Below are 25,086 nucleotides of genomic sequence, written 5' to 3' on the forward strand. Positions count from 1 at the left end.
CTACTGCTACTGCTGTTGTCTCCCTCAGTCAGAGTGAATGGTTGGTCACACTTCTAGCCTATCAGCTTTCTTGGTTAGTGGTTGGCCACATTTGTAGCCTATCAGCAACATCAGTCTCTGAACTTTGTTGCTACTTTCTGTGACCTTCATTTTCCCAATAACAAGCCAATCTGTTGGCAGAGAAAGACAAAAGAAAGGGAGTTTTTCCTCTAATCAATGTTAGGATACATGTTATAAAGGTGTATTCAGGTTTATAACATGCCACATGTTGAAGCAGTGGCAGGTGGTAAAGAAAGTTTGAGAGGGTGGTGGAGAATAAATAAAAGTGTCTGATAGGTGTGAGGACAAGCTCCAGTTCCTCTGGGCACTCATGGGATATTAGGCGGAGTTTGGTTTCCGGGCTCGTCTTCCTTCCTTCCCAGCTGAAGCCTGTCGGCCTCGCCCCGCGACCACGTGCCTGTTTTCCGGAACGTGTGCGTCGAGCCGGGAGCTCCAAGCTGTCGGAATGTCTTAGCCCTGGAATTTCAATGGTAGCAGAGTCCGTTCCCCTTCACTCGTTTGCCTGGGGCTGAGAATTAAGAGTGTGTGTTTGGAGGCCCTCGACACATGGTGCCCGTAGCCTAAAATGTCTCCCTCCCTCCGTCAGACTTTGTTTCAGACTGTTTTATATTTATTGTGTCTGTCAAGTCGTCTCCCGGTTGGCAGCTGTGGGTCAGTGTTAAGTGTTGGTTTACAGAGGCTAGTTGTGCTGGGCTATCAAAGAGCCAGGGGTTGACATTCCTCTCAATTCTTAACCAACAGAAACAGAGGCTTGGCGGACCATAATCAAAACAATACATTAACATACTGTAGAGCCCCAACTTCAGGTTGTTTTTATGATCAATTCAGTCCAACTGTAAATCCCATTGGTTACATGAAAATGGGTCCAAACCGCATCAGATATTATCTAGGCTACTATAGCATAGTTGAATTACCCACATATACAGGATTTGATTCTCCTGAAATGCCCGTTTACACTTTGGTGCTGACTGTACTGTAACATGAGAGGGGTAATTAGCAAGTAATTTAATTTCCAGATTAATGAGATTATGGCATAAACTGTTCATTTATTTAATTACTGGATAATTCACTTCAAATAGTTGGTAAATATTCACCTGCTTCTATGCTGGTGTTGTATCTACAACATTGTATCTCACATTCATGTTAGAATTGCATCTGGGTGCAGACTTTCATTGTAATCTGCATTGGAGTTTTGTCTGAATTCATTGTCGTAGGTCGTACTGTAGTTGATAAGAAGAAGAAATCTTGGATTCCGTCCACTATCTACCATGTAGCTGTCATATGGAATACCCTGCCTGTCCAAACTGAACTATAGCGCTGTTCACCATGCCAAGCAACACTATCATTTTTTTAAATGGCTTCCAAGATGGCAGAATCGTCTCTTTGTTTACTGGTGAGTTGTTCTGTTCTGCTACAGTGTCATAATAGATTGGACACAGCATCCCCAAGCCTAGGCTTCATCCATTCACTCACCATCAGGGTGTGAACAATCCAGAACCAATCCACCACACATTGCAGTGTCACAAAATAGTTTTTCACATAGACTGGAGACAGCTGTTTAGGTGAATAATGTCAAGCAGAAAGGAAGCATTAAGGAAACGTAAAAATCAAATAAAAGACTATAGACAGGTTTTTCTTCTTTACTGCGTTTGTCTTCGCTGTAGTGGGTCAGAGTTCCATATGGACGGATGGTCCACTTTCTTTGGTCAGGCGGCCAGAAAATAAATGTTTTCTTCTTCTTTTCTTCGAGCAGATGAAAATGACATGTCAAAGGAAATGATGTGAGCCTGCATGATGTATGGGTCTTTCTACCTCTGTCGCTCTGTCTCTCTCCCTCTCTTTCTCTCGTTCTCGCTCTTTCTCCCCCGACACAGACTTACCTCCATCACTCTCCACAATCCAACCATATTCTCTCCATCTCTTTCTCTCTTTCTGGCCATAGGGAAGAAAAAAGTGTGTGTGAGCCATTCTGCTGGTGTTCAATTGCATTTCCCTGCCTGCACTACACACTCACTGACTCGCCGTGATTTGTTTATGGTGTGGAATTACAATGTGTTGTTATTTTGCGGTGTACAATATCACGACCAGGCATAGCAATGGTTGTTACTGTTTTTGGAGTTTTGATTGTGATTACATTTGTGTACACATCTCCAGAGATGTGGCCTGAATATGTGGGTGTCACACACACACACACACACACACACACACACACACACACACACACACACACACACACACACACACACACACAAAGGAGCATTCCTCAGATGCATTTAAACTGAACAATAATGGTCACCACAAGGAAGCCGGTTGTGACATGTTTTGTCTGTCTGCTTGGCCAGTTCATTAATCTGTAAACCCGTTAAATAAATACATGAATAAAGAAACCACATCTACGGCAAAGCTTGACTACCATACAGCCAAACAATATTACACAGAAATCAACCTGCCTCTCGCCTTCGGACAGTTATTTCCTTTCTGTCTATGGAGTGTCACCAACCGAACACACACACACACAGTCTTAAAAAGCAGAATGTAATAAGGGCTGTAGAAGGAGGCTGTTATCACAGTGTCTGGCAGATCCTCTGACATACCCTCAGATTAGCCTCGTACAATGTCATTGTTTCTGACCTGTGCGTGTGGGGGTGTGGCACAGTCTCCATTTTTCTCTGCTTCAGTCCTCCCCTCCCTCTCTCGTGCCATCTTCCTTTCTTTTATCATTTCCCGCGGACCTGTTATTAAATCTCCCAGCAGTTTGTTGATTTGATCAGTGTGTGCTGTAAAGTTGCTGCACCAGAGGGACCAGACTGTTATAGACCACTCTCTCTCTCTCTCTCTCCTCCCTCCTCCTCTCTCTCCTCCTGATCTCTCTGTCTGTCTAGTTATGAACTAATTTCTCAAGGGAGACCAGAGCCCATCTCACAATACAATAGCTTTGTACTCTGGACCCTAAGGTATATGCTAGCCTACCCTATAGTTAAGCCTTTATACTCTGGACCCTAAGGTATATGCTAGACTACCCTATAGTTAAGCAGTTCTACTCTGGACCCATAGGTATATGCTAGCCTACCCTATAGTTAAGTAGTTCTACTCTGGACCCAAAGGTATATGCTAGCCTACCCTATAGTTAAGTAGTTCTACTCTGGACCCAAAGGTATATGCTAGCCTACCCTATAGTTAAGCAGTTCTACTCTGGACCAAAAGGTATATGCTAACCTACCCTATAGTTAAGCCTTTGCGTGATGTGTCTGGGTGCTTGTGTATGCGTGTATTCCTGCTTCATGTGTGTGTGGCTCTTTTCTCATTCAGTCTGTTGTATTAGTAGATTGAATAGGAGCTATATCTCTGAGACAGACAAGGGACTGGGCCCAACCAAGGCAAACACACAGTCAGGAGAAAACCCAGTTTGTTTGTTTGGATGTATGAGGAGACCAGACCAGCCAATCACATCCTTCTGTTTACCAACCATACCCTTCTCCATGGATCTCTGGGAGAAGGAAGCCAATGGCATGCATGGATGTTTGATGCACACACAGTGGCGCTGTGTATTATTGGTCGACAATAACACGCACACAGTGACAGACAGCTGTCGGTATTGGTCCTGCCCATGTCTTGCCTCTGGGGGGGAGGCAACCAATAACAAGGTAGCTGGTATTTGGTACAGACTGTAACGCTGTCTACCGTTGCTAGACACTAACACACAGTCACGGTGACAGCTGTTGGTGTTGGCAGAGCCATGTCAGGGAGAATAGGAGGGTGTGTCCGGATGATTATTGGATCTTCTCCTGTGGAGTAGTGTCAGTGTGGAGAGGAGAATACAGTGCCTATGATCAGTATTCATCCCCTTGGATATTTTCACTTTCTGGTGGGGTTACAAAGTGGGATTGAAATGGATATAATTGTGAATGTATTGGTCACTGATCTACACAAAAAAATCTATAAATGGTTAGAACACAAATGTCTTGGTTCTGTAAGTATTCACCCCCTTTGTTATGACAAGCCTAAATATGTTCAGGAGTAAAAATGTGCTTAACAAATCACCTAAGTTGCATGGATTTAACTACAAAGACCAGGGAGCTTTTCCATAGTTTCGCAAATAAGGACACGGATTTGTAGAACAACATTTTTAAAAACAGACACTGAATATCCTTTTGAGCATGGTGAAGTTATTAATGACACTTTAGCTGGTGTATCAACACACCCAGTCGTTACAAAGATACAGGCATCCTTCCTAACGGAGTTGCTGAAATGGAAGGAAAACGCTCAGGGATCACCCCATGGAGTACGCCAATGGAGATTTTAAAACCATTTAATGGTTGTGATGGGAGAAAACTTAGGATGGGTCAACATTATAGTTACTCCACAATTCTACCCTAAATGACCTGAAAAGGAAGCCTGTACAGAATTTTTAAAAACATTCTAAAACATGCAGCCGGTTTGCAACGACAAGGAACTAAAGTAACACTGCCCAAAATGTGGCAAAATAAATCACTCTTTGTCCTGAATATAAAGCTATATGTTTGAGGAAATCCAACACAACGTAGCACTCTCCATATTTTCAAGCAGACGGTTTCAGGATAAAGAGAAAAAGGAATGAAGCTGAATGAACACAGGCAAAAGCCTAGAGGAAATCCTGGTTTAGTCTGCTTTTCACCAGACACTGTAATTGTAAATAAGAATTTGTTCTTTAACTGATTTGCCTAGTTAAATAAAAATAAAGATGGAGAAACATTCTCTTTTCAGCAAGACAAAAACCAGCCAAATCTACGCTGGAGTTGCTTACCAAAAAGACAGTGAATGTTCCTGATTGGCCGAGTTACAGTTTTGACTTAAATCTTCCTGAAAATATAAGGTGAGACTTGAAAATGGCTGTTTCGCAATGATCAACAACCATATTGAAAGATATTGAATCATTTTGAAAACAATAATGGGCTAATATTGCCTAATCCAGGTGTACAAAGCTCTTAAAGACTTACCCAAAGGGACTCGCGGCTGTAATTGCTGGCAATAGTGTTTAACATATATATTGACTCAGGGGGTTGAATACTTTGTCACCTCCTCCAAAATGATTGACACCCTTGATAAATATGAACACAAAAGATTGTGTAAAATAAATGTGTAAAACAAATACTGAGCTCAAACTAATTGGGAAACTATATTATTTTATGCTAATACAACCGTTTTGTTCAAATCTAACAAAATCAAATCTGCATTAACATTCTACTTTTTGGGTACATGGGTACAAAGCTACCTAAAAAAAAAAAAAAAATACCACTTACCACTATTAGGGCAATAATGAAGAAGTTTAAAACCAGTGGAACAGTGGTGAACTTCTCTGGTAGAGGACGTGTGTATACCTTGCCCCCCACGCGCAGTGAGGAAGATGATTCAGGAGGGAAAGAAAAGTCCAATGGCCACAATTGGAGAATTACAGAACTTGGTCGCATTTTGGGGTCACCAAGTCTCTTAATTTAGAATGAAATGCTACCTTCATGCCAATAGGTTCTTGGGAGGGGTTACAAGAAAAGCACCTTTAATTGAGAGTAACCAACAGATGTCAATGCCTGAAGGAATGGAACTGGGTGTTTTGGTCAGATGAGACCAAAATGAAAGGTATTTGGCCACGTAGGCCAGCGGTGAGTTTGTGGTTGAAAGAAAGATGCAGAAAATAACTTCATACCCAAAATAAGTCTCTTTGATGTTAAGACTTCCGCTTTTAACCCAACCGCTCCGAAAGACACATACATACATACATACATACATACATACATACATACATACATACATACATACAGGTTTTTGGAGAGATGCGGGGATGCCACACTGGGTGTCCGGGAGCTGTGGGGGGTTAAGTGCCTTCCTCGAGGGCACAAGGCAGGCAATGGCATTTAGAATTTGATACCAGCAACTTTCTGGTTGCCAGCTCACTTCACCTCTCTAACGGCTAGGCTACCTGCTAGGCTACCTGCTAGGCTACCTGCTAGGCTACCTGCCGCCCCATGTGGCTGTTTTTCTTCCACTAGTCCTGGGGCCCTTGGTAAGGTCAACAGCATCATGAACTTTACCCAATACCAGGGCGTTTTAGTCAGAAACCTGGTTGCTTCTGCCAGGAGGCTGGATTTTCCAGGAAGACAATGACCCTAAGCACACAAAGACACATTATAGACTTTTATGCTCATCTTTATCAAGGGTGCCTATAAAATGCAAACATCCACTGTGATTTTAGAGTAAATTGTGTAGATCGTTGACAAAAATGACCATTTTAAACCCATTTTAAACCCACTTTGTAACACAATGAAATCTGAAGAAATCCAATGGGGGTGAATACTTACAGGATGATAAGCACGGTGTATGTGTGTGTGTGTTGGGATTTTCTCCATTGGACAGAATGTTCAGTTATGTTTGTGTGATTGCCACTCAAAGTTTATTGAGAGGAAGGGACAACTGACGAATAGATTCATTAAAGCTGAAAGCCGCAATGGGTGAAACGGTGCCACTGGTCACCCAGGCGCATTTGCTATTGTACTTGTTTTGAGGAAATGAGCATCCAGCTAAATAAATCATAATACATACTCTGCTGTTCTATTTCATGCGCAATGATGTCAGAGGGGGGGGGGACATTGTTGTTTGAAGTAACGTCTTTGTTGATGTAATTTCACAAAAATATATGGCAGTTTCACCGCTATGGATTGCAGCTTTATAGAACTAGACAATGGATTCAGTTGTGTGTGTGTGTGTGTGCGCGTGTGTGAAAAAGAACAAGCCAAACAGCTAATAGAGTCAGAGTGAGGCGCAACAGCCCGGCTCAGAGGGAGATGGGTAACCATAGCAACATGTATTTTAGTTTGCCACCCCTCTTTAGCACACGCATACATAAAATCCGTAGAGAACACACAGAGAACAATGTGTGTGTGTGTGTGTGTGTGTGTGTGTTGGTCTGCCACGAACATTTAGGAACTAACACATTTATTAGAATCCTCCATACCAAACTGTCAGTATCTTTATGGTGTGGTTTTTGTTCCTCTATCACGTTCCGTGTAACCCTGCGGTAGCTGCTGTGTTTTACATCCCGCTGTTCTCATGGGGCTTGGGGCAACAGTGGACCTTTTTTATTCACAAGCACAGAGACTCGGTAGTTTAGTGAATACGGAAACAAACCTTGATACTTTTCAGTCTTTCTATTGCAAAACTGTTCATGCAAATTGTAACGAGCAACACATTTGGCATCCGTTTCATCAGGTTGGTTCTCCTACAATGCAGAACTTGACTGGGTTGTTTCACAGACTGTCACGGTTGAAACCGGTCAAAAGATGCTTTAGGTGGTTTGACCAAAAATTACCTAATGTTCTGTGTGTGTATGTGTTTTGCGTGAGTCTGTTTGTGCGGATGATACTAAACAAAACTGTAATTTCAGAGTAAGGCAGAGTTTTTTTGGGGCGGTGTGCGGTGTTTATGTGGTTTCAATGAGTGTGTGTGTGCATGCAAGCATGCACACGCATCTGTTCTGTGATGTGTGCTGGGGCCTTCCGTGTACAAAGCCTTTGCTTGGGGAAAATCCCCAGCCAGCCAAACAACAAACACCATTTCATCCTATACACAGCAGCTTGCCACCAAAAATAATATTTTTTTTGTTTTTGCCTGCACTGTTTCTCTCCTCCTCTCTTCTATCCCTCCTTCCCTCATCTTCCCCCATCACTTGTTCCCTCTTTTTTTCATCCCCCTGCTTGCTGACTGAAGCTCATTTTGTGTTGAGTAGAGTTACTGTAAACTTTCAACGTTTACCAGGAAACTACTAGAATTTTTGTAACTTTCAAGGTTTATTTGGAATTTTATCAAACATCTAGGGGCCTTTTTGGGTACTCCAGATTATTACAGGTGTCTGTAATTTTCTGGCCCTCTGTATAAAAAAATAAATAATAATAAAATAATTAAGATTTTTTTTTATAAAGTGACAAAGCTGTAAAACAGTATCCTAAATACAAACGATCAACTTAGTTAATACTATTGGTGTTTTATATGAAAGTTTCTGCTTGAAAATATCCTTTTATATATATATTTTTTACAATGATTTATTTTACTATATATTTGTTAATGTTTTGGCATGAAAAAAGTCAATAGTTGGAAGAGTTGCAGAGTTAATTGAAATTTCATTAATTAGGCTATTTTAATCTTGGCCATGTGGTCTATCCACTAGAAACTTGTGTGTGTGTGTGTGTGTGTGTCCATGAGTTTCTAGTGGATAGAACACATGGCCAAGAGTAAATAGCCTAATTAATGGAAAATGAATACTATATGGTTTTTTGTTGGTTATTAAAGTATAAATTACCATAGATTTCTATAGATTTTCTATTAATTACCAAAATTACAGTAACTTTAGTAAATTACCGAAACATCTCTCTCTCTCGTTTTCTGAGTCAGACTAGAACCATCTGCCGCTCGCGATAATGGGTCGCTAGGGAGGAAAGGACCGGCAAACCGGAGACAAATTGAAAAAGAGAGAACGCAGAGCGTTTCGATACCAACCTGTTTGTCTGTCTGCCCACTGCATTATGCCAAAAAAACTGAGTGTGTGTTTATGCGCAAACAATGATCTCTCTCGCTCGCTCTCTCTCTCGCTCGCTCTCTCTCTCGCTCGCTCTCTCTCTCGCTCGCTCTCTCTCGCTCGCTCGCTCTCTCTCTCTCTCGCTCGCTCTCTCTCGCTCGCTCTCTCTCTCTCGCTCGCTCTCTCTCGCTCGCTCTCTCGCTCTCGCTCGCGCTTTCTCTCGCTCGCTTTCTCTCTCTCGCTTTCTCTCTCTCTCGCTCGCTTTCTCTCTCTCGCTTTCTCTCTCTCTCTCTCGCTTTCTCTCTCTCTCTCGCTTTCTCTCTCTCTCTCGTTTTCTCTCTCTCTCTCGCTTTCTCTCTCTCTCGCTTTCTCTCTTCTCTATGAGAAACGGTCAATTCTTGACCTCTGAGTTTGTCCTCCTCCTAAGCCAGCTCTACTGATACGTTTCTTTATAGAACTATCTCACTGTCTGAACTGGACAGGCTTAGAGTTCATCCGACCATACTCAGCAATCCATGGTCCCCTTTGTGTCTTTCTGCTTTTCCCTTCTTTTCTGAAGTCTTCTTAGACTAGCAGACAACTGATAACAATCTGACATCTCATTGCCTTCTGTTCTGAGTCATCGCAGGCCTGTCAGATTCCTTTGACTATGAATGAGTCTTTATTGAAGTTGTCTTCTGTTGGCGTACTGACACATCAACGCTATCAGTAGTGCTTTGGCAGCGTCTAGCATCTCCACATAGGCACAAACACACACACTTTGACACCTCTTGTGAAGAGTTATGGCGATAACCATCTTTAAGCAAGGAGGAAATGTGTGTGAGATGGAATCGATCAGATATGTAAAGCTGCACATTAAGTCATATTGAACCAGATGTTTCGATTGTGTGTGTCGTGGCGGGGGCAAGTGGGGTTGGAGTCTAGTGGAATAAAGGCCTGTCAACGGGAGAGCAGGAGTGTCAATGCGACAGCAGAATGTATGATGGGTGCGTTTACGGACATATTCAACCTCTCCCTATCCCAGTCTGTTGTCCCCACATGCTTCAACAGTTCCACCATTGTGCCTGTACCAAAGCAAGCTATGGTAACTGAACTAAATCACTATCACCCTATAGCACTCACTTCTGTCATCATGAAGTGCTTTGCGAGACTAGTCAAGGGCCATATCACTTCCACCTTGCCCGGCACCCTAGACCCACTACAATACTCTGGTTAGAGATGATCCAATCGCTAATGATTTTGTTTTGTACAACACCCGTCATTGTGACGTCACCAAAAATGACTTCAGTGATGGAGGTCTCGAACTGAAGTATGTAGCGAACATAAAGCAACGTTCATAATGCAGATCTCTAAATTAATACCAACTGCCTCTAGGGAAAATGTCCATTTTTGAGTGTAGGCTCATTTATTTCGGCAACAACACACTCACTCATCACAAATTGTAAGCAAGCTAGTTACAGTGCCCCTAAAGACATGATTGACATTGGGAATAGAGGGTGGGCTATCAGCTGATTGTTGTAAATCTGCTACTTACCTAGCTCAGTTTTTTTTTTTTTTAACGATTGTGATTTATCTTCAACGCTCTTAAATAATAAACTTAATAATATAATATTCATAATTTTCCAGCTCAAGATACATTTGAATAATAATTTGGTGGGTGCTTGTATTTGTCATATTTCCCACACAAGTGTTTATTAATACGCATGTGTGAATTGGAAGTCTGTCTTTTGCATATCCGAACTCTCCCTGAGACACCCTCAGAGAGTGGGGTCACCGTTAGTGTCTGCCATTATGAACCTGGAGCAATTAGTGTTAAGTGCCTTGCTCAAGGGCATGTCGACAGATTTTTCACCTTGTTGCCTCTGGGATTCGAACAAGCAACCTTTCGTTTACTGGCCCAACACAGGTAGTCTAGACTCTAGCTAACTGCCACATACTAAAATATCTACACAAATATCCTGTAAACTCTACATATTGGCGGTAGGTTGCCTAGCGCTTAGAGCGTTGGGCCAGTAACCGAAAGGTTGCTGGTTTGAAGGCACTTAACCCTAATTGCTGCTGTAAATCGCTCTGGATAAGAGCGTCTGCTAAATGACTAAAATATATGGTTGGCTTGTGTGGATATTTTAGTATATGGTGGTTAGCCAGAGTCTAGACTACCTGTGTTGTTGATGCAGGCCGCTCCTCTGTCTTTCTGCCTCTTTCTGCTGCGTGCATAAGCCATCCGGACCAAATATTGGTGATGATGTAAATCAAGTGTTATCAGTGTTAATCAAATGTTATGCTGCTGTGGAAGTACTGTTTATATTTAAACTAGGTAGTTTACTACACACACTCAACCGGGCACGGCCTCTCAAGCCATACATGTTTGGATAACACACAAGCTACATACAGGGCAGATCAACGGACAGGGTAGGGCTGGGGGGTGGCGAATCCGATCTGTGCATGTGCTTGCATAGACTACAGCTCTGCTTTCAACACTATAGTGCCCTCTAAGTGTGTCACTAAGCTCAGGGCCCTGGGTCTGACCCCTTCCCTGTGCAGCTGGGTCCTAGACTTACTGACTGGCCGACCCCAGGTGGTGAGGATAGGCAACAACACCTATGCCACACTGATCCTCAACACAAAGGCCACCTCCTGTACTCCCTGTTCACCCATGACTGCGTGGCTATGCACAACTCCAACTCAATCAAGTTTGCTGATGACACGACCGTGGTAGGCCTGATTACCAATAACAATGAGGGTGGTGCCAGGAAAATAACCTCTCCCTCAACATAAACAAAACAAAGGCGCTGATCGTAGACTACAGGAGACAGAAGAGGGAGCACGCCCCCATCCACATCAACGGGGCCGCATTGGAGAGGGTTTCAAGCTTCAAGGGACCGGAAATGGTCCCACCACACCGACACTGTGGTGAAGAAAGTGCTATAGCGCCTCTACACCTTCAGGTGGCTGAAGAAATTCGGGAGTGGCCCCTCATACTCTCACAAACTTCACAGCTGGGTGCGGCAGTCAGCCCAGCGCAACACCAGGGGAACTCTGCCTGCCCTCCAGGACATTTATAGCACGCTGTGTCAAAGGAAGGCCAAAAAGATCATCAAGGACCACAGTCACCCGAGTCAAGGTCTGTTCACTCTGTTACCATCTAGCAGACAGAGACAGTGCATGCATCAAAAGCTGGGACCGAAAAGCTGAAAAACGGCTTCTATCACTAGGCCATCAGACTGTTGAACACCCATCACATCATCTCCTCTTGTTAGAGACAAAGATGGATTCACTCCCATCAAAACACACACACACACACACAAGCTCTCTCACACACACCTCATACACAAGCAGACTCCTGTACTCACATATACACTCAGGCAAATGCATACACCCATACTCACAAACACACACACGCGCAATCTTTCTCACACACACACACACACACACACACACACACACACACAGCCAACGCTTCTGTTCCATGTATAAATACACTAAACAGTGGACCAGTGGCAGTTGGTGACGTTTAAGATGAGAGGATGATTATTTTTTTATGAGCATGGCCTTATTTCTATTACAGCATATTGGATGACTGTCATTCATATTCCATTCACCCGGTTCAGTGGCCTCATAGACTAGACGTGACATAGTAAATTAAATCCGGGACACTGAAATTATTATGGTATGGTCACATAAGAAAAATGGTTACTTAAGGCAAAAACGAAAGTAGAGTGGTTGGGTGTATAACGCAAACGTCTAGAAACCCAAAGGTTGCGAGTTTGAATCTCATCACGGACAACTTTAGCATTTCAGCTAGTTAGCAACTTTTCAACTACTTAGCATGTTGGCTAACCCTTCCCCTAACCCTTCAACCTTTTTGGGGGGTCATTTTACTCCCCTTTTCTCCCCAATTTCAACGAGGAGTTGCTAGATCACAATGAGCCAAGTAAAGCTCCCCCGGCCAAACCCTCCCCTAACCTGGGTCAATTGTGCACCGCCCTATGGGTGTCACGGCTGGTTGGGCCCAATTACGACGATCTTGTCTCATCAAATGCAACTCCCCAACGGGCTCGGGAGAGGCGAAGGTCGAGTCAACAGATGACAGCTTGCAAGCGCCCTTCCCGCAACGAGGAGTTGCTAGATCACAATGAGCCAAGTAAAGCTCCCCTGGCCAAACTCTCCCCTAACCTGGGTCAATTGTGCACCGCCCAATGGGTGTCCCGGTCACGGCTGGTTGTGACAGCCTGGGATTGAACCCCAGGCTATAGTGAAGCCGCAGCATTGCGATGCAGTGCCTTTGCGATGCAGTCTGCTGTGCCACTCTGGAGGTTCTAACTCCTGAACTTAACCCGTTTGCTTCCATTTAATACATGTTTTTCAAAAGAATCGGTAGAATGAATACACCCCTGATCACATGCAAACACAGTTCACTTTCATAGCATCCACATACAAACAGCATGATCACTATGCTCGTTATAATTCCTTCTCACATCTATACGCTCTCCTCCTCAACATTTCCCTTCGCTTGTGGACTTCAGTGCACAGCACATCAGCTTTCTGTGACCAGGCAAAAAAACTGTCCAAGCCAAACCTTCATATCATAACCGCTAACCGCTACACACAGCCTACATCATTGTCACCATATTAGCTAACGTCATAGTCAACATAGCTAATAGAACTAACGCGTTAGTAAACCCACTACAATCATGCAGTACAGGGAGTGTACAGTCAGCAAGTAGTTTAGCAGTTACACAATACATTTATAAAACTAAAAGCTTACCTTGTTTTCTGATCGTTTCAGTACATTCAACAACTAAAAAATGTGGATACTGAAAACGATCTATTTTGGCATCTTAAAAAGCTAGAAATTTAGTTAAACCTAATATGGCAATACATTTTCTTTCCAAAATGAATTATTGTTTCTCTACAAAATGCTGGGTAAAATTAACCCAATTTTGGTCATTTTGACAACCCAGCGCTGGGTCAATATTGGACAGACACAGAATTGGGTTAATTCAACCCAGCAGGTTTCGGTTGAGTGCTTGACCCAACTTTTGTGTAAATTAAACTAGATTGCTGGGTTAAACAACCCAGTGTGTTGGGTTGTGACATAAACCCAGCACATTGGGGGATTGGCCCAGCAGATGGGTCATTTATGTAATCCTTTGATTATTTTCAGTGTCATCCTAATTTCAATTTTGCTTGCATATTTTTGCCTTCTCTAACATCCCTCCCCTCCCTTTTCTACACACATCAATATACAATGTTGAATGATTAGAATTTTGATTATTAGAATGTATTTATATTATTTAATGAACCAAACAGTCCAAATATCAGACTAAAGTCTCAGTTGAACTTGATGTGCACACTCCGATTACAATCTGAGAAAAACAATGCATGAGTGCATGTGACGTTAACACAGATCGGTCTATCAGACAGTGCCAGAACTAGTCATATTCACATTCACTGACACACTTCAGCTATCTTAGGTGACAGCGTGCGCATGCACACACACACACACACACACACACACACACGCGCGCCGTGCTGTTTTGCCATACAATAATGGTCTACATTTGTTACACAGAACAAGTTTAAAATATTACATTTGAAGGTCACTCTACTAAGGACATGGACTAATGACTCATTACTTAATAGCTGTATTTCATTCACGAAGCACTTTCCCACAATGCATTTAAAATAAATTGTGGTGATAGAATGTACCAGAACATATATCGTACTGTAGGCAAAAAGGAGTCACAAATGCATTCAAAAAACTAAACTAAAAGTTAATTTAACAGAGCTATAAATAGCGCCTTAAGCATATTAGCATTGGAATGAAACACTCATGGCTCATCCATCCATTGATCCATTAATTCACAGGAACACATCAGCCGGGAGGTCTGTGCTTCCTCCTGTCACTTCTCACACTACAGTAAATATAAGAGCAGATACTTATCCACTATTGTTCAGTGGAAAGTCTTACTTCAGGGATTCTGTTCCTGGCATGCTGGGGGCACAGTGGGAAAGTTGATAAACACATAATAGGACTTGAAGCACACATCCAGTGGTGTACCTTGCTCCAATGCCTGTCCACTAATGACCATGGACACCTGTGAGCAGTCCCCAAGAGTCAACACAAATGGGTAGGGTCCGGTTACCCCTGCCTGGTGCAGGTACTCAACCATGTCGGTCCTAAACGTTTAGAGAAATAATTTGATTTTAGAATATGAGGACTTGTGCAAATCATGGAGGCACACTGGCAATGCCATCACACACAATTTGTTTTGTATATTTTATCGTAATTGACACCCAATCCCTGTTTGATGCACACTGTACACCTTCCATTTATTTGGGGCTGGGGCTCATAGGTTCATTTACACAACACTAACCATGTTTCCATCCAACCATTTCACGCGGATGAATTACCTGACGCATGAAAAAGTAACGACCCGGGTTGATGGAAACATGAAATGCTTGTACAATTTTCTAAATCTGATTGTGTCGTTAAAATGATGTGAAAAACGCTGGTGAAAAATCCTTTATGCACAAATATTGATAAAACAACCACACAATGATACAGTATGTTGTGTGGTCCTCCCACTATGACCCGGGGAAAGCATGCAGTTTATTAGGTTACAGATTAAATAAATGATGATGAACTTCGCAGGGTGGTGAAAGTGCAAGGTGATGAGCTTGATGCTCCTTTCCCCAAAATATTGAGGCTCTTATTCTGGTGACATGATGATCGACACTTGGTTGCCGTTTGACAAATACAAAATAATATCGCTCTCATCCGTAATCATCTCATAATGTAGGAAGCCTACCCCCACTGTATGTGCGAGCTGTTGGCTAAAAGCGCATGTGCAAAGACAAGAGTGTGACAAGAGTTTGGTATATGACGCAATAGAAACTCATCTAACTTGTATTTTTGTTATTCGGTACATGGGAATTTAACCTCAAGTAATTTTTTTGTGCACTAAGTCATCACATACAGCATTATCCTCAAAAATCAGGTCACTAGAAACATCTTCGCCGGACAAATTAACACATTGTTTTATGTCACATGCGCCGAATACAACCGGTGTAGACCTTACATTGAAATGCTTATTTACAAGCCCTTAACCAACAATGCAGGTTTTTTTTAAAGCACACAAAAAAAATATTAAGAAATAAAAGTAACAAATAATTAAATGGCAGCAGTTAAACAACAATAGCGAGGCTACATACAGGAGGTACCGGTGCAGAGTCAATGTACGGGGCCACTGGTTAGTCGAGGTAATTGAGGTAATATGTACATGTAAGTAGAGTTATTATGACTATGCATAGATAAAAACGGAGACTAGTAGCAGCGTAAGGAGGGGGACAATGCAAATAGTCTGGGTAGCCATTTGATTCGATGGCTTGGGTGTAGAAGCTGTTTAGAAGCCTCTTGGACCTAGACTTGGCACTCCGGTACCGCTTGCCGTGCGGCAGCAGAGAGAACAGTCTATGGCTAGAGTGGCTGGAGCCTTTAACAATTTTTAGTGTCTTCCTCTGATACCGCCTGGTATAGATGTCCTGAATGGCAGGAAGCTTGGCCCCAGCGATGTACTGGGCCGTACGCACTACCCTCTGTAGTGCCTTGCAGTCGGAGGCCGAGCAGTTGCCATACCAGGCAGTGATGCAACCATGCTCTCGATGGTGCAGCTGTAGAACCTTTTGAGGATCTGAGGACCCATGCCAAACCTTTTCAGTCTCTTGAGGGGGAATAGGTTTTGTCGTGCCCTCTTTGTCTTGTCTTGGTGTGGGTGTGCTTGGACCATGTTAGTTAGTTAGTTTGTTGGTGATGTGGACCCCAACGAACGTGATGCTCTCAACCTGCTCCACTACAGCCACTACGTACTTTTCCTGTAGTCCACAATCATCTCCTTTGTCTTGATCAGGTTGAGGGAGAGATTGTTGCCCTGGCACCACACAGCCAGGTCTCTGACCTCCTCCCTATAGGATGTCTTGTCGTTGTTGGTGATCAGACCTACCACTGTTGTGTCATCGGCAAACTTAATGATTGTGTTGGAGTCGTGCCTGGCCGTGCCGTCATGAATGAACAGGGAGTACAGCAGGGGACTGAGCACGTAGGGGCCCCCGTGTTGAGGATCAGCGTGGCAGAAGTGATGTTACCTACCCTTACCACCTGGGGACGGCCCGTCAGGAAGTCCAGGATCCAGTTGTAGAGGCAGGTGTTTGAATGCTGACCTGTAGTCAATGAATGGCATTCTCACAAAGGTGTCCAGGTGGGAAAGGGCAGTGTGGTGTGCAATAGAGATGGTATCATCTGTGGATCTGTTGGGGCGGTATGCAAATTGAAGTGGGTCTAGGGTTTCTGGGATAATGGTGTGAGCCATGACCAGCCTTTCAAAGCACTTCATGGCTCCAGACATGAGTGCTACGGGTCGGTAGTCATTTAGGCAGGTTACCTTAGTGTTCTTGGGCAAAGGGACTCTGGTGGTCTGCTTGAAACATGTTGGTATAACAGACTCCGTCAGGGAGAGGTTGCATGCAGGGAAATCTGATCTGTCAACCAGCTGCAATATCTCTGTATACTACCTACTGCTGTGGTGCCCTTTACCCTTAAGTGTCCATGAGCTGCTCCCAGCCTGTGATTTGTGTGTTGTGTGTCAGGTTGGTCACTGACAGAATATCTGTGCAAATGACCAATAAAGCAAGTATGGTCAAATAAAGGCCAGACTATATATATATATATATATGGTAGCAGTGCATGTAATGTATCTAGTCCCAAAGTGGCTGCATGGTTGTTAGAAGCTCTGCTGAAGTTAAGTCTTTCAAGTTTCCATTAAGGCTGTACTATTGGTTATCGGTGGGAGACGTAGATGCTGGTTTACACAATGAAAATCAGTGTTAAACTAATCCAAATATATTTTGTAGTTGAGATTCTTCAAAGTATCCACCCTTTGCTTTGATGACTGCTTTGCACGCTCTTGGCATTCTCTCAACCAGCGTCATGAGGTAGTGACCTGGAATGCATTTCAATGAACAGGTGTGCCTTGTTAAAAGTTCATTTGTGGAATTTCTTTCCTTAATGCGTTTGAGCCAATCAGTTGTGTTGTGACGAGGTAGGGGTGGTATACCTTATTTGGTAAAAGACCAAGTCCATATTATGGCAAGAACAGCTCAAATAAGCAAAGAGAAACAACAGTCCATCATTACGTTGAGACATGAAGGTCAGTCAATCCAGAAAATGTCAAGAACTTTGAAAGTGTCAAGTGCAGTCGCAAAAAACATGAAGCTCTACAATGAAATTGGCTCTCATGAGGACGGCCACAGCAAAGGAAGACCCAGAGTTTCCTATGCTGCAGAGGATAAGTTCATTCGAGTTACCAACCTCAGATATTGCAACCCAAATAACTGTTCAGAGGAGACTGCATGATTCAGGCCTTCATGGTTAATTGCTGCAAAGAAAACATAACTAAAGGACACCAATAATAAGAAGAGGCTTGTTTAGGCCAAGAAACATGAGCAATAGACATTAGACCGGTGGAAATCTGTCCTTTGGTCTGATGAGTCCAAATGTAAGATTTTTGGTTCCAACCGCTGTGTCTTTGTGAGACGCACAGTAGTTGAATGGATGATCTCTGCGTGTGTGGTTCCCACCGTGAAGCATGGAGTAGGAGGTGCGATGGTGTGGGGGTGCTTTGCTGGTGACACTGTCTGTGATTTATTTAGAATTCAAGGGACACTTAACCAGCATGGCTACCAAAGCATTCTGCAGCGATGTGCAACCGATCTGGTTTGCGCTTAGTGGGACTATTGTTTGTTTTTCAACAGGACAATGACCCAAAACACACCTCCAGGCTGTGTAAGGGCTATTTTTACCAACAAGGAAAGTGATGGAGCGCTGCATCAGATGACCTGGCTTCCACAATCACCCGACCTAAACCCAATTGAGATGGTTTGGGATGAGTTGGACCGCAGAGTGAAGGAAAAGCAGCCAACAAGTGCTCAGCATATGTGGGAACTCCAAGACTTTTCGAAAAGCATTCCAGGTGAAGCTGGTTGAGAGAATGCCAAGAGTGTGCAAAGCTGTCATCTATGCAAAGGGTGGCTACTTTAAAGAATCTAAAATATATTTTGATTTGTTTAACACTTTTTTGGTTACTACATGATTCCATGAGGGACAGGGAAAGGTGGATACCTAGTCAGTTGTTCAACTGAATATATTCAACTTAAACGTGTCTTACTGCATTTAACCCAACCACTCTGAATCAGAGAGGTTGGGGGGGGGCTGCTTTAATCGACATCCACGTCTTCAGCGCCCGGGGAACAGTGGCTTAACTGCCTTGCTCATATGTGCTACTTCATAGTTATGATGTCTTCACTATTATTCTACAATGTAGAAAATAGTACAAATAAAGATGTATTTTTTGAATGAAAAACATTTGACTGGTACTGCTTATATAACAAACAAAAAAAACATCCAGTCAGCGGCAGTCTTGTGGGCGAAAACAGCTCGTTGATGAGCGGTCCAAGGAGAATGGCAAGAGTTGTGCAAGCTAACAGGTGGGCCACAAACAGGCAAATAATGGTGCAGTGCAACAGTGGTGTGCAAAACGGAATCTCACACAACTCGTCAGTCCTTGTCACGGATGGGCTGTTGCTGCAGACAACCACACTGTCAGTGGTGTAATGGTGTGGGGACTGTTTTCCTGGCACACATTAGGTCCTTGATACCAATTGAGCAACATTTCCATGCCTGAAGAATTCAGGCTCTGGAGGCAAAGTGTGGTCTGACCCGGTACTACAGTGCCTACAGAAAGTATTCATACCTCTTGACTTATTCCACATTTTGTTGTCTACGGCCTGAATTAAAAATGTATGAAATATATATTTTTCTCACCTATTGCCCCGTAATGACAAAGTAAAACAAAATGTGCACATTCATTGAAAATTAAATAGAAATATCTACACCCCTGAGTCAATACATGTGCTTAGCTCTGTTCTGTTTATTTTTATCCTAAAACAACTCCCTGGTCATTGCCGATGACAAGCATGCCCATAACATGACGCAGCCACCACCATGCTTGAAAATATGAAGTGGTACTCAGATGTGTTTCAGTTGGATTTGTTCCAAACATAACGCTTTGTATTCAGGACAAAGTTAATTTATTTTCCAAATTTGTTGCCGTTTTACTTTAGTGGTTTAGTGCTTTACTTTAGTACTTCAGTGCAGGATGCATGTTTTGGAATATTTTTTTCTGTACAGAATTCCTTCTTTTCACTCTGTCATTTAGGTTGGTATTGTGTAGTAATAACTACAATGTTGTTGATCCATCATCAGTTTTCTCCTATCACAGCCATTAAACACTGTACATTTTTTAAAATCAGAATTGGCCTCATGTTGAAATCCCTGACTGTCCTCCTTCGTCGCCGACAACTGAGTTAGGAAAACTCCTGTATCTTTGTATTGACTGGGTTTATTGATACACCATCCAAAGCCTAATTAATAACCATCATGCTCAAAAGGGATATTCAGTCTGCTTTTCATTTTTTATGAATTTGTAACATTTCTAAAAACATAATTCCACTGACATTATGCGGTATTGTGTTTAGGCCAGTGCCACAATATCCCAATATAGTCTATTTTTAAATTCAGTCTGTAACACAACAAAATTTGAAAAAGTCAAGGGTTGTGAATACTTTCTGAATGCACTGTAGATGATTGCAATGTTTTTAACCAAGTCCAGGGGATAGGGGGTTAACAGCGTGGTGATCAGGCCTTTTCTATTAAAGACATTCTCCGGTACTTTGGCTACTAACAAAGTGTTTTTTTTAAACCTCCCGCTTGGGGCTGGATGTGTCAATGTGTAGTTCATACATGCATAATCATGTAGCTCAATGGACATAACGAGAGAGTGTCACGCCCTGGTCTAAGTATTTTGTGTTTATCTTTATGTATTGGGTCAGGCCAGGGTGTGGCATGGAGTTTTTGTATTGTGGTGTGTTTTGTCTGGGGGTTTTGGTGTGTATGTTAGTGGGATTGTAGCTTAGGAGGGTGTTCTAGGAAAGTCTATGGCTGTCTGGAGTGGTTCTCAATCAGAGGCAGGTGGTTATCGTTGTCTCTGATTGGGAACCATATTTAGGCAGCCATATTCTTTGGTTGTATTGTGGGTGATTGTCCTTAGTGTCTTGATGTCCTTGTTACTGTCGCTGTGTCACTTTGCACCAGTATTAGGCTGTTTCGGTTTTCGTGTTACGTTTATTGTTTTTGATTCGTGTGTACTTTGTTTCATTAAACATGGATCGCAATAGCCACGCCGCATTTTGGTCTGACTCTCTTTCACCTAAGGAAAACCGTGACAGAGAGATATGACAAGGTGCACATATTGAGTACCACAGTACTAGTCTTTTCATAAAACCTAGCGGTAAAACTCGGAAATGGTTCCAATAATTTTTCCACCATTCATTTTTACGTAGGGTATTTTAGAAGTACTTCATAAAAATCGGTGTTTTGTTTAGGCTTACCCTGGTGTGGCGTTTTGATAACCGCGCAGATCTCTCTCAGACAAGGTAACTTTTATCAATCTATTCGCCTGTAATTACCCCCCCCCCTCCCAAAGGAAATGCTAATTACCCACATTTCTCCATACAAACTCTCATCAACAAGTAGCAAGTAATTTAGTAAGTAGATATTATAGCCTTTTTAGTTTCTCTTGTAAATAATTGACGTTGTGTATTTCTCGTAATTTCTTGTGTAATTCATTTTTTCTGTACTTTTTCAAATGACCTAGCATTTTTTTTATTAGCATAATTTTTTTAATTACCTTGGCCTTTGTAGTTAACCAGCTAACCTTAGGTCTCTCCGTCGATCCGAAGCCTTAAGTTACCTAAGTTACTCCGATAAGCACACGTGCATTTTCTTTTCTTCCCGCCGAAGAGGCGTCGCTGGAGCCATGTGATAAGGTAAGCCCTGTTTCCTAGTCAAAGATCTGTGGTTAGTTTAGGTGCTTATGAAAGCTAGATAACCACTGATTGTAGTTATGTGTACAATGCACATTACCTTCCTTACAAGTAAAAAATAAAACCTGTATGGGCTAGCATAATGACTTGTGACATTTTTATTGACAATTCTTTGGTGAGCTAGCTAGTGAACGTTAGCTTGCGGTTTGTGTAGTCATGCTTCTTTACACAGTGATATGTTAGCTAGCGTTAGCCCACCAGGGAAGGGATATTTAGCTAGCTGGCTGGCAAGGATAAGTTAGTTGGTTAGCTAGCATGTCACCACTTAGAAAAGTCTGACTACCTGAACGGTTAGCTTAACGTTAATTAGCTAGCTAGCTAAATATTGCCCTGGTGGGCTAGCTAGTTAGGCAACTTGGTTGGCTAGTTAGCTACATTAGCTAAAGTTAGATCGCTAACAAAAGACTTGTGGGCTCAATGTTTTCCCCATACAAAACACAAACTGTTTTGTTCCAAGAGTGCATCTGTTGTACATGACTAATCAAATGAAATTAAGCTAGCCCGCAGCTAGTACTTTTCAGACTGGGCTAGTAGACAATGTGCGAAGCTAGCCAGACACAGCAGTGACATTTTGCCTTTACATACATCGCATGCCACAGATTCAGGACCTGAATGTTACCTGCTCAAGTAGGAATCAAGGTCTACTGGCCAGTGCCCAAAATCCTTATGTATAATCCCTGCATATAAATTCCTTTCAGACGATCTCCCTACCGTTGTCGATCCTCCTCAGTGACCTCACGGCTGAGGGTTTTAACTTTCCTCTTGAGAATTAGATGCATAGGTACAGTCACGTAGCTCATAGCAGTTCTTCACCTTTTCAGGCAAATAGTACCCTCGACTGTCCTCATCATCTAGTTGAGCATTAGAGATGATTCCTCCATCCCAGCAGAAATGTTCCATCCACATAATAGCCCAGTCTATTTTACCATTACTATAGTCAAGTCTGTGGGTTATTGTATTTAAATAAATTTTACCATTTTAGTAATCAACCTAGCTAGCTAGTAAAAGTAGCTTTTTTTTGTCAGATGGGCATACTGGAAACCCAGTGACAGTGCTCAGGTCTGAAGCTTCCATTTTCTGTTGGGAGAGAGAAAAGAGAAATGGCCCTGTATTTAACAGAAAAGGTAGCTCATCCAACATGGCAGAAGAGGAAGATCCAGACTGTTGAGAGACCACTTGTCACATTGTCCAAGGTGGGTTTGTCTTATGACAAACAAGGCATTTTCTGTCCAGATAAAGATGTTGATACGGCATTGAAAAATACCCACCACTGACTAAATGTCTCTTTGTTTTCCAGTCGAACAGGAGTGAACCCCTCAGGCCATTGACTTTAGGTCCCATTCTCCCCATGTTTTAGATGTTACATGCGGAACGTCAGGTTCACCCCACCAACACCAGTGTATGATCAACGCCACCCTCAGCCAGGTGATCTGCTGGAAGTGACGTACTCTCTCTCACTCTGGGGGTAAGACCTCATTTAAACAGCACAGACATAAATTCCCACTGTGCCCATGATAAAATGCAATGGGAATTGTGTTTTATTACTTAATGGAAATGTGAGGAGATGCACTAAGACCAGCCTTTGTGATTGAACTTAAGTTGGCAGCTTTGAGCAAAACCTGAACGTAATAAGCTCCTAGAATAGGTTATATTGTTTGTGTATGATCTTTATTCATTGTTCACTTGCTTTTCAACAATATCAGGTACAAGCAGGGATGACTGGGGCCTTCAGCAAGTAAGACACGGGGGGGTAATAAATAATTTGAACATCACAGATTTAAATTCCCAACTGTTCCCATGATGAACTGAACTACATTACTTTAGTTGGCTGCTTTGAACAAAACTTGTATGTAATAAAACCTATTCTGGGAACCTAGTCTGTGTGTATGAACTATGTGAAATATTTTCCCCTGAAAACAGGTACTGACAGGAAGAGCAATATGAGTCTGTCAGAGGTCATCACGTTGGATGGTGATGGAGGCTTTGGTGGTCCACACAATAAAGAAGCAGGTGTCCCTTCCAGTGATGTGGAGCTGACCTTGGACCTGGTGCCAGTAAGGATGGTCTTCACGGAGGCGGTAAGACCCTCCCTCCTTGATAGAGAAATCCTTCGACTTCACTGCCTCTTCAATGGTAAGGTCCGTTGCACCATAGGGACCCACCAGACCATCCGGTGAGGCACCCAGGATCCCAGACCCCGTGACCCAAAGCCCTGACTCCTGCACATCCATCTCTTAGCAAAGCGTTTCCCAAACTCTGTCCTGGGGACCCCATGGGGTGCACGTTTAGTTTTTTGCCCTGGCACTACACAGCTGATTAAAATCATCAAAGCTTGGTGATTAGTTGATTATTTGAATCAGCTGTGTAGTGCTCGGGCAAAAACCAAAACATGCACCATGTCCTGGGGTCCCCAGGACTGAACTTGGGAAAGCCTGCTGTAGACATTTTGAATGCCTTGATGCCCTCCTCTTCGTTATCTGTGCCCCACTTTACAGACGACACCCCATCCAACGACTGATCTGAGGACCCTTTTAGCAGGGACTGAGTAACGCGCTTGGCCTTAACCGCTGCTCTGTAATTGCTGGCCGTCAACCTCCCTCTTCTCATGGTGTGCCAGTTGGGGTTGGTGTGGTGTCCAAACTGTTGCCTGCCGGCCAGGATGCCTGCACGCCCCAGGTGCCCTTGTTCTTATAATAATGTCCGGTACAGACAGGGATAACGGGGAGGGTAGCGGTTGTTCTGGCTCAGGTTCAAGGAGACTTGCCATTCCACTGTACCTGTCCCAGAGTCTGTTCCTTAGCCACTGAAGATCCTCCTCTGTGGGCTCTCGGGACAGAGAGTTGTAGTCTTCAGCCGGGTACAGGTCCTCCGCTGACTGCACCTGGTTGGGCTTCCTCCACTCGAATTCCACATCTGTACGGCAGATATTGTGAACTGCCAAAATAGGCTGCATGGCTACACTGATGAGCTCCACGGAGGCATTCCCATGTGGTAGAGAGAATCCCCTGGTCACCTATAGAGACCTGCCAACAGGAAGGATGTTAAGTGACACATGCCTTTCAATTCATGAACCTTTGAACACCATGAAATGCATTTGTTGTAAGAAATGTGCTGTATACTGTAAATAAAGTTTGATTTGATTGATGACATGACAGCTTTAGAATATTTAATAACACATTTTCACATGAAGACAAGTGCAGTTTTTCCATAAACTTTTAATTGATAACTTGGGATTTCATCACTTGCCATATCAATCATACAGGGGGAAGGATCCTATAAATCAAGACTGTGTGAATGCCTGTACCACTCCGAATAAAAAAAAAGGTACTGTGGCTTTGAAAATGTGTCTCTGGTCATGAAACTACAATACAGGCTGGATGTCTAAACAAAGTACATTCTGAATGTCAGTAGATTTTTAGATTCATTCTCATCAATGACAACATTCTAGAACTGAGTTATCACTCATCTAAGTCTGGTATCCG

General features: G+C 42.9%; 1 protein-coding gene and 1 long non-coding RNA gene across 5 annotated transcripts in view; both read left to right on the forward strand.

The window, feature by feature from the left end:
- Positions 1 to 25,086, forward strand: part of LOC115108006 (kelch-like protein 29) — a 333,260-nt gene that overhangs the window by 164,128 nt on the left and 144,046 nt on the right.
- LOC115108007 (uncharacterized) lies at positions 20,584 to 24,751 on the forward strand. Of its 4 annotated transcripts, none has more exons than XR_010460894.1 (6): positions 20,584 to 21,265; positions 21,522 to 21,547; positions 22,630 to 22,797; positions 22,902 to 23,069; positions 23,308 to 23,339; positions 23,525 to 24,751. It is a non-coding gene; the product is annotated as an uncharacterized LOC115108007 (long non-coding RNA). The 4 variants fall into 4 exon arrangements; XR_010460895.1 differs by lacking the exon at positions 20,584 to 21,265 and having other exon boundaries at positions 21,290 to 21,547; positions 23,525 to 23,737; positions 24,100 to 24,751; XR_010460896.1 differs by lacking the exon at positions 20,584 to 21,265 and having other exon boundaries at positions 21,290 to 21,547; positions 23,525 to 23,682; positions 24,100 to 24,751.

Source organism: Oncorhynchus nerka, linkage group LG24, assembly GCF_034236695.1.
Source record: "Oncorhynchus nerka isolate Pitt River linkage group LG24, Oner_Uvic_2.0, whole genome shotgun sequence".
NCBI lineage: Eukaryota > Metazoa > Chordata > Actinopteri > Salmoniformes > Salmonidae > Oncorhynchus > Oncorhynchus nerka.